Source organism: Chroicocephalus ridibundus, chromosome 1 (genome assembly GCF_963924245.1).
Source record: "Chroicocephalus ridibundus chromosome 1, bChrRid1.1, whole genome shotgun sequence".
In the NCBI taxonomy this organism is placed as follows: Eukaryota; Metazoa; Chordata; class Aves; order Charadriiformes; family Laridae; genus Chroicocephalus; species Chroicocephalus ridibundus.
In genome coordinates this window covers 112,902,747-112,917,540 of record NC_086284.1, presented here as the reverse complement: position 1 = coordinate 112,917,540, position 14,794 = coordinate 112,902,747, and positions in this window count along the sequence as shown.

The window sequence follows — 14,794 nt, the reverse complement described above, 5'->3', positions numbered from 1 at the left end:
TAGTGTGGCCTTGCTAGAAGTAAAAATCCGTACCTTAATACCCAAATCTTGCAGCGTTCTTTGTAGTTTAACTCTTGGATCCTTATAAGCAACTTAACTGATATAAGCTTGAAGCTTAACTGAAACTGGAAAAATGCCTTTAAGGCCTTGAAAAATTTTGAAGGGTAAAAACTATTTTTCAGGTCTACTGTCAGAGGGACGACAAGGTGAGGAGGGGGGTGTGAAGCCTGGGAAGGCAGCACGATGTGCGGTTGTTAACTTAAGCCCACATCTCAGCCTGCAGCATTAACTCAGGTTATGTGTTTGGTAGAAGACAGGAATATACTTAAGTACTTGATTTGCTCATGAAGGTGCCTGGGGTCAACCCCAGGGAAACAGCCACTTGTAGCCCTTCCGTACCCTACTACAGGTGGCCAGAAGTTTAAAGTGAAAGACCAGAGATATTATAAGACTCCAGAAGGAAGAGATACTCAGCAATACCAAGGAGTGAAAATTAAGCCTAATCATCTCCTTTGTTTTCAGTCATCCTAGTTGGACAGGATACACTGCTGGGATTTTGGGCTCTGGTTTAGTTTATGAGTTAGGTTTAAGACTTAATTTTAGGTGCCAAAATATGACTTAGTTTGAGGGCAAAGTTTCAGGTTTTAATAATTTGTAGTCTTTAAAATTAAAACCAGGAGCCTCACTTGGATCTTATTTTATCTGAATAGGAAGAGAAGTTTGCCTGTAACAGTAAATTGGACTCAACACCTATACAGCATTATTTTACGGTTTACTGGACATTTATTTTAGTGAAGTCTGCATCTGCATTACATTAAAGTTGAAAGGAAAGCCACAAATGAAACTCAAATTCAGATCCAAGCAACAGTCGAGTCAGCTACGGAGTTGCTAACTGCATTTGTATTGATTAAATTTACATTCTGGAAATAATGAAACTACTTCTGCTACATTTACCTTATCATGATCCCAAGCAAGGCAGAAATATTACATAAAAGGAGACAGTAATGTAAAATAGCAGGTTCAAGCAGAGAAAAAAAAACCCACAACCCAAACAAAAAACCTTTCACTCTTTTCCTCTCTGGCCCCCCAAAGCTACATAATTTACTCCCAGTCCATAAGGTCCTTAGTTCTAGTGATTGGGATGATGGATGGCTCTACTTCAGCTGCAGCAAGCAAAGATACAGCAATGTATCACTCCGCAGGAAAAAACAATAGAGCAAACGAAGCAGCAGGACAATGCGGTGGGCAGAAGAGCCAGGGGAATTCTCTGCTGGTGGAAAAGTAGACAGCCCTACCCTCGAGTTCTGGAAAACGCAGTGTGTTGGTTTTGCACTCACTGTGGCCATGCTTATGTGAAACCTGATAAAGAGGGGGTGCCCAGCAAATAAAGAAGGGGGAAGATCTTTTCTGCCTGAATACCGGTGTTTTTGCAGCAGCGGCTATTGTGGGTGTGTCATAGCCTTATTTCTGATGACATACTTAATTGTAAACATTTGAAAGACAGTTGGGTCAGTTCATGGTTAATCTCCGTGAAAGCTAGGTGACTCTGTGAAAGCTACTATTGCCTAAATCATTCTACGGCAATCGATTAAAACATTTATGTTTTAATATAAGTCAGTGTTCAAACTCAAATCCAATAAATCAACAATTGCTCTGCTAAAACTATCACAGTTCCTACCGTAAAACTCAGCAACAAATGTAGTAAAAATGGGATACTAATACTAAATATTACACTCCTTTCCACAAGAAGCAAAAGCCCCATTCCTTCGGAAAGACAAGTGATGGCCTGAGGAATACTGAAGGTTTAGGTGAAACGCTTTAAACAAACAAGATACACCCAAAGCATATTGATTGCTTATGTATGCTTTCAGCACATAATGTAGTAATAGTGTATTAATTGCAACTTGTAATTTAGATTATTTAGACAGAACGTAAGGAGAAAAATATAACCACAAACAAACAAATTTATATAACTCACATCACAAAAGTTCAAGGTCACTTTCTCATGCCTACAGGGAGTATACAGGAGCCTACAGGAATTTTGAAGCTCTTTGTTTTGAATTAAATTTTGCAAGAGGAAAGGTTTTCCGCTTTTTACAGGAAAATGGGTTCATCATCCACAGAAAGTCATATGAAGCACTAATGATTTGTCATTGCCAGGCACGTTAATACTGCTTACTACTCAAGCTTTCTCTCACCTTCCATTGCAAAACCTATTTGAGTACCGTGTAATTTTGCTGAACTTTAAATAATATAATTGAGAGGTTTTCTTCCATTCCAGTTGAATTCTTTCAGAAAACCCCTCTGCCATTTCTATAACAAGGCCGAGGAAAGAAATAGATAATATTTCACCCACCTGAAAAACTCAGTGACCATTCTTTGAACAGCAATGACGCATGCGATTTTTTAGAGCAGTTTTAGGAACACTGATTATTGTATTTCTCATTGGCTTTTCTTCTACAATTCAACAACAGTTTACACAAATCAAAAACATTTGTAAATGCAAACGTGATTCCAGTTAACTAAAATATCTGGAAAGTCAAGCCTTGCAGAGCAGGGAAGAAGATCTCAGGCGAGAGGACCACGCCTGTTCTGACAGTGTGTCAAAATCCTTTCTGTAAACCCTTTGCAGTAGAGGGAAAGGGAGTCTCGCATTCAAGGTGGAGAGGAATACGATGTCCAGGACATGGAAGCCCTGCGTGCACAGGCCTCCCAGTTCCTGTGTGCACTAGGCAAACAGCTGATGGAGGTTAGCTAGATGTTTCTTCTTGGAGGTGGGGGCTGATTGACAAAATGTTTGAGCCCTGCAGTTGCAACTGAATCATTGTTTTTCTTGCCTTAACATCCAAAGTAGCAGTAAGTACTCTGAAAAGCCAGCCGTACATTTGAAGTTGAGCCCCAACGTGAGTGTACATTTTAAACTTTTATGTCTGTGAGCCAGCTCCCAACATCCCTCAGTCCCTGCACAGGGGAGATGCATTCATTAATGTCTCTAAAGCACTAAAATACTAGAATGGTGATATGAGAGAAAAGCCCATCAGGAATTAATAATCTTGGCTTGGGAACAGAGTTTTAACAGACTGTGGTTGAGGAAAGTCTATAACCTCATATTGACCATAGAAGATGAAACCAAATTCTGAATCGGTAAGGGAGTGCTGTTAATTCTGTACACTGAATAAAGAAAAGTTCCTATGGATATACCCTACATATTAATGTAATTAAAGACTAGCATGTTACTAAATACATAGAAAAGTGAACAAGGCACAATCTTGATTTTCATGTTTCCTGACTTCTGAATAATGGATTTTAGAAGTTTATTGATATTATTCTTTCTTATGCTTTTTTATGTGTTGAAGATAAATGTTCATATTCAACATGAATATTCAGAATTCCAGAGAAATGAATTTTCTGCAAAACGGAAATTTGGTTTTGCTATCAGAAATTCTGCAAAACGGTTTCGGTTGGAACCTATTCATTTCACATTTTCTTTAACCCCTCAATACAGAATATTGCTTTTGTTGAAATGATCTGAAATAGTGCTTTTAAAATCTATTATAAAACCTTTTATTACACCTCCCTTCCAGCCAATTGGCACGTCTCTTGTAAAAATCACGATCACCTCTTGTAAGTATGAAAATACGTGTTAGAAAAATATTACTAGGGTTGTAAAATCAAGGATTCAAAATAAAAACTTGAAGGATTTGCCTTCAACTGATGCCTCATCCCCTTCCTCTACCATCTATTTGCTATTATGACAGTAGTCTGAGAAGTCATTCCCTGCAATGGACTGGACTCCCTGTAAGACTATGTATCTTCCAGCAAAGACCGTGCCCATGTTTTGACTGCCATGTGCAAACCAGGTTGTGTCGTTTCAAAGTTCACATTTAAGGATGAGACAAGGTACAGGGAAGAGGCAGAAAGGATGATCATCATGCTTTCTTTTCTATGGGGGAATTTAAATCAACTATAACTCTACCATTTAGAAATGAGAGAAATGAAAGAGCGTGCATAATATAATAAAATATAACATAATCTAAAATAAATATAATACAAGAATAAAATATAATCAAATAATGGCTGCAAAATCATGAATGACATGGAGAAAGTAAAGAAGAAAACATTCACTGTTCATAAGGAGATTGAGGGGGCACTCAGTGAAAGAAAGTACTACTCATGCTATAATTAAATGATGGAATTCATTGCAGTAGCATTTTTTTAATCTTCTCAGTATATAAATGATTAAAGAAGAGATGAGATAAAATCATGATGGAAGGATCCATGAATATCTATGAAACCTAGTAACGTAATTGATACCTGGTTCATCAAATCACAAACTAGTTTACTTGCCGACTAATGACAGATTACACAATTTGGAGACTATACTGGAGAAGGATTACCCCACGTTTTCCTTCTTTCTTAAGCTCTGTCACAAAGAACTCATAATTTGCCCCTGTCAGAGGCCAGATACTGGGTTGGAGGTACCCCTGGTCTGCCCCTAACTGCTGTATTTACTATGTCAGAATCACGGAAAAAAAGCATTAGTTTTAGTGTGCTATCAATTGAGCTGCCTTCTGAATGAGACAAAGACTACATTTACTTGAATGTTATAATAACATTTCCCCTAACTGAGAAAAAAAAAAAAGTGCTATACTCATGAACATCAGGTTGTTTTTGTTGGTTGCTTCGTTGGGTTGTTTTTTTTTCAATATGCAGTATTTCTGTTTCATACATGAAAGGCTATAGATTTTTCTACATTGCCAAAAATCTCACTTTCCTTGTAATATGAAAGAGTTAGCAGCTACAAGGTTAAGGACTAAAACCTTTTGAACACGAGTCATGTATACTTTCCTAGGTGGTTGGAGGAGGTCAGCTTGGGTCCAGCCAGTCGTTCGTTTATTTTCCAATTTATTTATGGGTTTTCATGAAATAAGTTTGATCGAACGTGTTGTGGAGCCAAGTGGGATCAGAGAGTCCTCTGAAGTGTCCTCAGAGTCAGAAGCCCCGACTCCTGCTCACGTTGCTGTCAGGCACCTGCCGCATACGACGGCTGCATGCGGACACCTAGCTGGTAAAGCCCCTGGGGAAGAAACCGGCCAGGTTCTTGCGCTCTTTTTCTAGGTTTTATTTTTATTCCATCAAACAGTTAATGTAAGAGCTTAATTTGAACAACTCCTCTTCTAAAGAGCTTTGACATTGGGCGGCACTCTACACGCTCTCGAATCCCACATTAGGCTTAATGCGCTCTGAGAGGTGGCGTGCCTCTGACATGACTCCAGAAGAGGGGGGAAGAAAAGAGCTGATCGAAGTCATTAGCGGGATTCTGAATCTAGTAGCAATGAAAGTCTCACACACTCCAACTGTTCTCTGCTGTCACCGTGATTATTAACTTCATGATAACAATAAGGTTGTAAGCAAATTTGTAGCTCAGCTGGGGAAAAGATCGGAATAGACTACATTTTTTTCTCTCTCATTAAACGCTTCAAATACAACTGTGAGGAATTTTAATATTTAAAAAGAGAGGTTGAAAAGCTATTTACTTCTGGGCAGCTTATTCTAACACCACCTCAGCTTATTTTTGCTCCCATGCATCTCTAATAAGTAAATATGTGCTCATGGTTAACTCTAGAAATCTTTGCTATTTAATGAATATGGAATTAATTTAAGTCTTTACAGCATTTCCCCTTAAAGCTTCTCTCCTCTTCTCCACCCGGGCCTCATTTTCCTTCTCATTCCAGAATTGCTAAGACAGACAAAGTCCTTTATTGATATTCATCATAAAAATATAGGATTTCCCCTTTTTCAGAAGACATGCCACCACTTCTTTGGCTGAAAACCATCACCACATGTCAGGCTATTCAACTCAACAGAAACCTAATGTGGCTGAAGGTCATGCTGTATTGTTTTACTGTATGCCACTGTTGTTTAAGCCATACCACAGAAATCCTCCATTTTTCCAGCATGAGCAGGCAGTTTTGTGAGCTGAGAGAGGATAAGAGGATAAGGAAGCAGCACTTCGAGAAGGGACCCGTTCCCTGGTCGGTGAAAGCATACTGGATGAGCGATACCAGTGAGATTGCAACACTGATGCAGGCAAGAAAGAAGAGTTCAAGAAAACAGGGGCTGGAGGCTTGTTAGAATTAACAACGCCACTCATTATCTTGAGCCAACATATATAGCAAAGCAGTGAGAACAAAAAAATGTTTAACAACTGCAAAATTATTAGTTTAAAATCTATTGCTATATTTAACTGAACAACTTTGTTGCACTAATGAAATTATTTTATTTATTAAGGATATAAGTACTTCCAATAAAGCCTCATTGAACTTACTAAGCATAAGAATAGGGTTTTTTAGTTTGCTTCTTTCAAAACAATAACAAGTGAGGGAAGAGAAGAAATATTCCTGCTGCCTTTAATGCGCCAAGATTATATTCAGAATAGTCCCTTAACTATCCTTAGTTACTATTTCAAAGTCACACTCAAGGGTTTTGGAAGAAATCTCTTTACAATTACTAATTGAACACTAATAGCAGTTAAGGCTTACTAGAAGAGTGTAACACCATTTTCAAGCATATTTCTTCCTTGTATATGATACATATTTTCTCCAACATTTGGCTAGGCAGGTGGCCAGCAGGCACTGTCAAGATAATTTATGTCTCTTGTTTATTTGAATAATTAAAATAACAACAACACTGGAACCCTGCAAGTTTTGCACACCCCCAGCTTATACAACACTTCGCTGTTCCTTCTACTCTTGTTGTCCTACAGAAGAAATCCCGAGCATAAGAAGGAGGCTCCTAATGAATCACTAAGGCTCGGGCAAGTAGATCTTTGTGAAAGCAACAAATTTCTGTTCTGCTAACCAGTGAGAGAAAGAAAACTCCCCTAGCAGTTTACGAACCCACCCCCTGCTCTGTTGATCACAAGCGCTCGCACCCACCTCGGCGTTGCCTCCTTCTGTGGGGAGCTCAGTGGGCGCCCAGCTTCACCCAGCGCTGCTGCTCTGGGCCGGCAGGCGGCATTTGGCGACCGACTGTGACTGCATATGTGGTATGCATAAACATTCTCCTATTTCTGAAGGACAGAGGAGCCAATCCGAAAACTGTAATCTGGAATTTTAACCAAGAGCAGGAAAGCAATTGAAATCAATAGGTTCTGAATCTCACTTCAACTCACATCCTGCCACGGCTTCTCTGTGGCTGCATTTGCCCACATGTCGTTGCCTCTGATGTCCGCAATATCCCACCTGAAAAAGAAGGAGCTAAACCACAGCAATTAAATTGTAGCAACAGATTGTGATCCAGATTGATTCCTGTGAACAGCTAAATCCAAAGCATTCTGCTTCGTTTGGGCAAAATTCTTGGTTGGGCTAAGCCACATAACGTCACTGATTGTAGGACAGCCAGAGTAATTTACAAGAGTACTAGACTGTTGACTTGTCTCTACATATTTTCTTTGTTGTTACCTTTCTTTTCTGGACAACCCATATTTTGCTCATGTTTCAGAGATTTTTCTGGGATGCACGTGGTACACGGATATCTCCCTGCACTATAGCGATGCCGCTGGCCTTGTGATGCAACACAGCTGCATTTTATGGGTGTCCTTTTATAGCCCTCCTGCATGTTTTCAAAAACTGCCAGGTAATTTTAAAAGATGAGAAAATAAAGTGATCTAACTCAAGGCCTTTTTTTTTTTTTTTTTTTTTTTAATGTCTGTAAAATAATTAGGAGCCCCAACTCCTGTACTTGCAAGACAGGGGCAAATTCTGAAGCAATATAAATTACTTTGCTGATGAGCACATTAGCTAAGAGAGGTCTGTTTTCCTGCTAGGCAGAATTGGTTTGTGCCAGTATGGGGGAACAAAACCATTGCCATACTAATCCTCAACACCGGTGGGTGGCATATTAATCCTGGTATTATTTTTTATGTTCTCATCTGAGTAATGTCGAGGAATCCAAGCTGCAAAGTAGCGAGTTCCTTTAGTTAGTAAAATATTTTAGATTATCATGTTCACAGAATTCCTTCTGGTATGTTTTTTCCTCAATATACTTATCTTGCTATGAATAAAAAAAAAAATTACAATCAATAGATTAATGTTAATGTGATACTTGCAACACGCCAGCTTGTTCCCTTCCTCCAATAAAAAATAAAGGACATGCAAAAAACAGGGTTAGAATTTATAGAGTATTATCAGTCAGTCAATTTCAAGAGTCAGAATATTCTGCCTATATTATCTGCTGATTCATTACATACCTGAACAGCTTTCTCTTTTTAAAAGGCAATATTTTGGAACTATACATACATTTCTTTTCTTTGGGAAAGTCCAGAGCAAAATCAGATGTCAGGCACAAATAAATGAGATGTTAAATTATCGTAAGCATATCTGACAGTTCAAAATAATACATTATTTCTTTGCTGTCTGTCTCAGTGAACTTCCAAAAAAGAAAATAATATTACCTGCTTTATTGTAAATTCTATTGTGAGACAGAAGATTTTTGTTCTATAGCCCTGGTAATCTTGTATTTCTACTACTAGAAACATCGTCTTTAGTTTGGGATGTTTCTTGACCTCTTTCAACATACCAATCCAGCAATAAAAAGCTTTTATTTTGCAAGGCTTCTCTGTTTTCAGAAGAATGTGTGCCTTCATGTTGGAAATCCTGACACCATCTCTCTAAGTTTACAACTGAGTATAACAGTCTTGATGCTAAACTGACTTTGCTTTAAGAAAATATGTTTATTAACTTCTCAGCTTGATTTGCCTTCTGAAAAAAATAGCAAAACAAAACAAAACAAAACAAAACAAAAAAAAGGAAAGGAGGACTGAGAAGCACTCATTTCAGACAACTGGAATGACATTTCTGTAAGTATTTCTATTTTTGGTATTCTGCCTATAGCTCTGCAAAATCTACCCATTTCAAAGTGCCATTCATTATTAACCGTTACAGCTATTATTTTAAAATTATTACAAACCCACTTGTTCCCTTACAAAACTACTAGAATTCAACCTTATTTACATACATATGAATGTATGTATTCATATCTATTGATAAATATATATATATTTCTAAAGAGAAAATGCCTCCAATTTCAGTATAAATACACTTCAAAATGTACAAGAGGAATTTGAAAATACATATGATTACAAAGGAAAACCCTTAAAAAATAACATTTCAAGGAAATAAATTATTTTTAAACTGAGATGCTGCCACAGTAATCTATTTGATTCAAATAAAGAATTTACCACAAACAGAAGCGACCTTATGGTTTTGCTAGAAGTAGCCCAGACACTCTGTGTCGGTTCAGGACTCTTATTTGGTTATTTCCTTTTACTAAGGTAACAATTACAAGGATTAGAGGCTAAGGCTCAGCTCACTGGAGATGATAGGTATTTAGCCATTTTCCTAGCGTTGCTTTAGGGCATGCAGACGAGTTCCCACGAGCCACAGAGCTTTTTCCACCAGCAGGCACCAGAGCAGGTGGGTTTTGCTGATGCTGCAGCTCCAAATGGAGCATACCACAGGTGATGCTCATTACAGAAGCTATGGGGATATAACGGAGAGCACGGGTTATTGCTGATGGTGGAGTGCCAAAGGTTAGTGAAAAGCTGGATTGTCTGCTGGACCAGGGTAGATAAGAACACAAAAGGGCACAGAAATGGATTTGAATACAGTCACTTATCAGTGTGCCTTTTAAACTACATTATGCTGCATATAATGGTGTGCTGTTAGCACTAAAATTGGGAGTCTCCTTTTACGAGTGTACTAATTTATTAACATCAATGCGTGTCACCGTTTTAGCAGCTCCTCTCCTTCCCTGAGCCAAGAAGTAAGACACCAAGTCAGCTAAATTCAGACTGAATTCAAGTGGCTCTAGTTCTTTTCAAACAACTATTGCAATCTGCTGATGTAGCTCTCAGTCGGCCACTGTATTGTTTTCTCCACAATAAAAGCAAAGAAGCACACATAAAACAAAGATGTTTATGATTTGGAATAAATTGTAGCTTTACTATTCTTTATTACTGGAAACCAGCCAATTATTATGCAAAAGAATACAGAAGGATCATTTATATACCATACTGTTAAATTTTATATCGAGTGATATGATAAAATAGCCAACTGGGACAGTGGGTGGGGAATGGGAGGAATGCTAGATTTTATTTATGTCATGTTTATAGTTTGCTATGTTTATCCTTTTTTGTCAGTTAAAGGAACATTAAATAGAATTATCTTGGATTTATGGTAAGTAATAAAGCAGATTTTTTTTCCATGAATGCTCAATTTGATTAAAGTATACAGTCACAAGTGCAAAATATGCACCTATTTATGATTTCTTTCCTGAGGCCATCTTTGTATTCCTCTCCTGAGACTGCAAGAATTTGGAAGACTTTGGACAAAACAGTGCATGTGTTTACTGTAACACATGAGCGAGCATATTGCAAGACTGGTAGCGCTGAAACGTGGAGTTCATGGATCGTGAAAGAGAATGGAAAGGTGCAAAAAATGCTAGCACCAGACGTAAAAAAAAAAAACACCAAGTGGGGATTTCTGTCAAGAAGTAATGTAAATAATAATTATTTCAAAAGGCACCAGCACTGCGTGGTATTTGTGGAAGAAGACTCAAAAAGACTTTGTTGAGCCTTTGTGCTGCCGTGGTTCACTTGTGCCTAAAAGAAGGGAAAGCCTTGAAATCCTTGGTAGAGGGCACCCGATGGCTGGCTGCATATCACTGGCACAGATGCTACATTTTTCTCAGACAGGGATCTGTCATCTAAAGCCAGGGGAAAGATTTACATCTCTTTTTCCTGGTACATGATGTCCTTCAGAACTTTAAAAATCTTCCTTTAAAATGTGAAGATACCATTTTAAACCACACCCCGTGTCCTTTAATCTTACTTTACAGTTGTGTCCTTTTTAAGAGAACAACCTTGTGAAACAAGGGAAAGGCAAGCAGGATTAAGTTTTATGTTTTTCAAAAAGGCTATGTCTGCAGTTCAAGGTTTGGGGATTTAGTCTTTGCTGTTATGTATACTTATATAAGATAAAGGAAAAAAAAAAAAGACCAGCATTTTGAATCAATCAATCTCAACACATTCTGTAAGGCTTATACCCAAAGACTGTCTCAGTCTATTGGATGCTATTTTTTTATTAGATGATAAAATCTCTAGCCAGTGCTAGATAGCCAGCCACGAAAAAAAGCAAAGGTCCAGATTCATTAAGATCATTTTGTGCTGCCTCTCATCCTGCCTTCAACATAATTTTAGACTTGGCTTAACTTGTTGCAGAAGGACTTCCCCACACAGCATGTTCCTTAGATATCACAGTGATTCTTCTCAGCTTCAGCACAGAGATGCTGCCTAAAAGGAGTTATAACTGGGAAACTGCCAGACATCTTGGGACCTAAGCAAGGTGGGTAATTGACAGTGCCGTGGCTAAGAACTCTGAAAACCTGCTGTTTCTCCTCATTTCTATTTACTCTACAACTGAACGATGTTCGTGCTATACTAATAGCAAGGATCATATTATTACAAGCTACACCTCCAAACAGACTCAAGTTCTTACTGACAAACAAGTCTTAGACTTAGAGGATTCAGCTTCAGTTTTATGCCGGCAAATTGTAAAGGCACAAACTGCTCTGTACTTTTATTCCTGAATTTTGCATGCCTGTTTTGTCCTTCATATGTGTCCTACAGGTAGATGCAATCAAGTAGCTATTGTTCAAGATTTTATCATTCATACCTTAAATAACTGAAACAGTAGTGTAAGTTTTAAAAATCACCTTGCTCACTTTGGGGAAAATTCTCTGAAAATCCCTGTTGCTGAAAAATTTCCTACTTCATATTTATTACAGAGAGTGAAACCTATGCTTTTATTATGGTCTACGATGTAAGTCATTGGAAAAAATTATTTAAGGGAGATCTTATTTACCTAGTGTGAAAAGGTAATATTTATTAAATTCACAAGTGCTGCAGATTTGTATTATTCATTAGCTATGAATTACCCAATGGCCTAACCCTATGTGCTTTCATGTTTTGTCAATGAAGAAATATCTTTGAAGTTTGTGAGACAAGGAAGGTTGTGGTCTTCAAATATCATTCAGAGCCAAAGAGACCGACAGATGTCTGTGTACACATCAGTGAAGTGCAAACAGCTTGGACGCATCTAACTTCCGAAACTGCTCTGCATGTTACACAACAATAACTTGTTCCAACATTTTTCGCATATTGAAGGTACATAATCCTCCACAGTGTCTTTCTCCAATTGGGCATAAAAACTACTGAAAAAGAAATGGGGAATCCCAGGGAAGATTAAAGCTACAACTAACCAATATCCATTTCTCTCTGAAGCACCTACCCCTGCTCTGGGTGTCCTCTCAGCTGTAGACACCCGCAGGTGCTTTACTTCTGTCTGCCCACCTCCCAGGATGTGGGGCTGTGCCATTTGGGGGCAGAGAGACTCAGAGGCTGAAGGAGCCAGCTCTGTTACAGAGCCTGTGCACCGTAATGCACACACCGATTCAAAGTGTCTGCGGTGTCACACACAGAATCTCACACAGAATGGTTCAGGTTGGAAGGGACCTTAAAGATCATCTAGTTCCAACCCCCTGCCCTGGGCAGGGACACCTCCCGCTAGACCAGGCTGCTCAAAGCCCCATCCAGCCTGGCCTTGAACACCCCCAGGGATGGGGCATCGGCAGCTTCCCTGGGCAACCTGTTCCACTGCTTCAGCACCCTTACAGTAAAGAATTTCTTCCTGATATCCAATCTAAATCTCCCCTCTCTCAGTTTGAAACCGTTGCCCAATGTCCTATCGCTACACTCCCTCTTCTGTCCTTCCCTCTTCTCTGCTGCTCCTCAGCACCAGCAGTTATGGTACTGGGGGATGACACTGGGGGTTACGCCAGGCTATTTTAGGCCTCTGTATCATTTGGTTGAGAGACAAACATCTCTCTGTATCGACTGTAAAGAAAACACAGAGGAAATACATGGTAAACCTAGTTTCCTAACACTGATGATTCCTGTGAACTGTGTAAAGCATATGCCTGAAATAGCTTCATAGTTCTGGTGCAAAATACACCCCTTCCCCAGGGTGATAGTGTCTGCTGGCTTCCCAGAAGATCTCAGCGCTTCTGCCATTGAGAGAAAAAAAAGTTAGATGGTGGAAAAAAGGTGGAAAAGTTAGTCAGCAAGTGGTGCAATGGCTAGTCAATAAATAAGCCTTCTCTCCCTCAGCAGTGATTAGGCTGTCTGTTAGCAAAGACTTGCAGTAACGATGCATTTGCCAAAGAACAATAACCTACATAAAACTTATTTGTAGTTCAGGCAGTTTAACTAGAAATCTAAGCCATCGGCAAATCCTCTTTTAAGTTTTAATTTAATTTAATCTTCTCCTCAGGGCATGGAGTATGCACAGGAAGAAACTGTTATTATATTTTTCATGAGAAAGAAAAAAAAGAAAAAAATTTTGGTGAGACTGATGGGGATGTGGAGCAGTGCAGAGGCGGGGGCTCGGGGCGAGCTCAGTACTGCAGATGCCTTCAGGTGAACCCTTGAGAGAAACTGACTTTTCGGCTGATGGCACCAGAGATTGTGGATGGATGAAGACAGATCATAAAAGCCAGATATCAAAAGAGAGATTGCAGCAAGCTATTAAAATGTACATTTATATTGCTAAATATTTTTAGGGTTGCTGAATTGAGACAGCTAGCAAAACAGCACATCATGGAGAACATTGATTGAAAAGCTCACTGGGTTGGGAAAGAATTTTTCATTTCATAAGTCATTTGCTGTAACCATTCCAAAAAGTCAGCAGATTTTTAAAATTAATGAGAGTCACTCCGTGATGAAGTCTGACTTGATGGCCACTTCCTTCCCTCGGTTTTCTCTGGAGAACTGAACCTCATCCTTTTGTGCGTTAGAATTTTTTGGTCAGTAATGCTAATTCATTTGGCATGTGTACAGCATGAGAAATTATCTTATTCTGTTTACAAAATCCCATACAGATACAATGCTTTACAGAGATTTTAAGTCCAACTCCAGAGAGCTTTTTCCGAGGAGCTGATACTGTGTACTGAATAAGCAGTGGAGCAGAAGGATTGTCATTTGAAGAGGTTACAAAAGGCAACAGCTACATTTTTTTCACTTGTGGAGATCCGGAAGTCTACTATTTTTTAAACTAATACAGTGTTGTTATTATTATTTATTTATTTATTTATTTATTTATTTATTTATTTCCTGCTATCTATTTAAGTCTTCAAACAAAGGACATGAATTCCCTGGCCATATTCTACTTCTGGAGAGGAAAATGGGCACTGGACAAAAAAATCAACATGTCTATTACTCAAAATGGGCATTTGCATTGTTTTCCATTGATCACGCTCCAGTACCAGTTTCAGTTTCACAATAAGGTACCTCATTATATGTACAAGTCAAGCCAAAGCTACTTGAATAAATACCTGCCATGTCTTTGACCTGGTATAGATACAAAAAAAAATCTTCTTTTGTTAGTATACTGCCAAACAAGTAAATTTTAGGAATCTAGGCATGCCTTTTCTTATGCATAATATGAACATTTGTTTCAAAGTGACAGCCAGCAGGACTTAATCTCAGTAGTGACTTGCTTATTGCGGATAAGAAATGTTGCATGAGCACAAGCCTTCCGCTTGTTAAAAGTTTTCCTTATAGTAAGATCCTGAAAAACTTCGAGGACAAAATGTATGAAGGTGTGAAAGTCTAACAAATAATAATTAACATCTAACATTTGTCAGGTTATTGGAGATTATCTAGCTACCAATATTC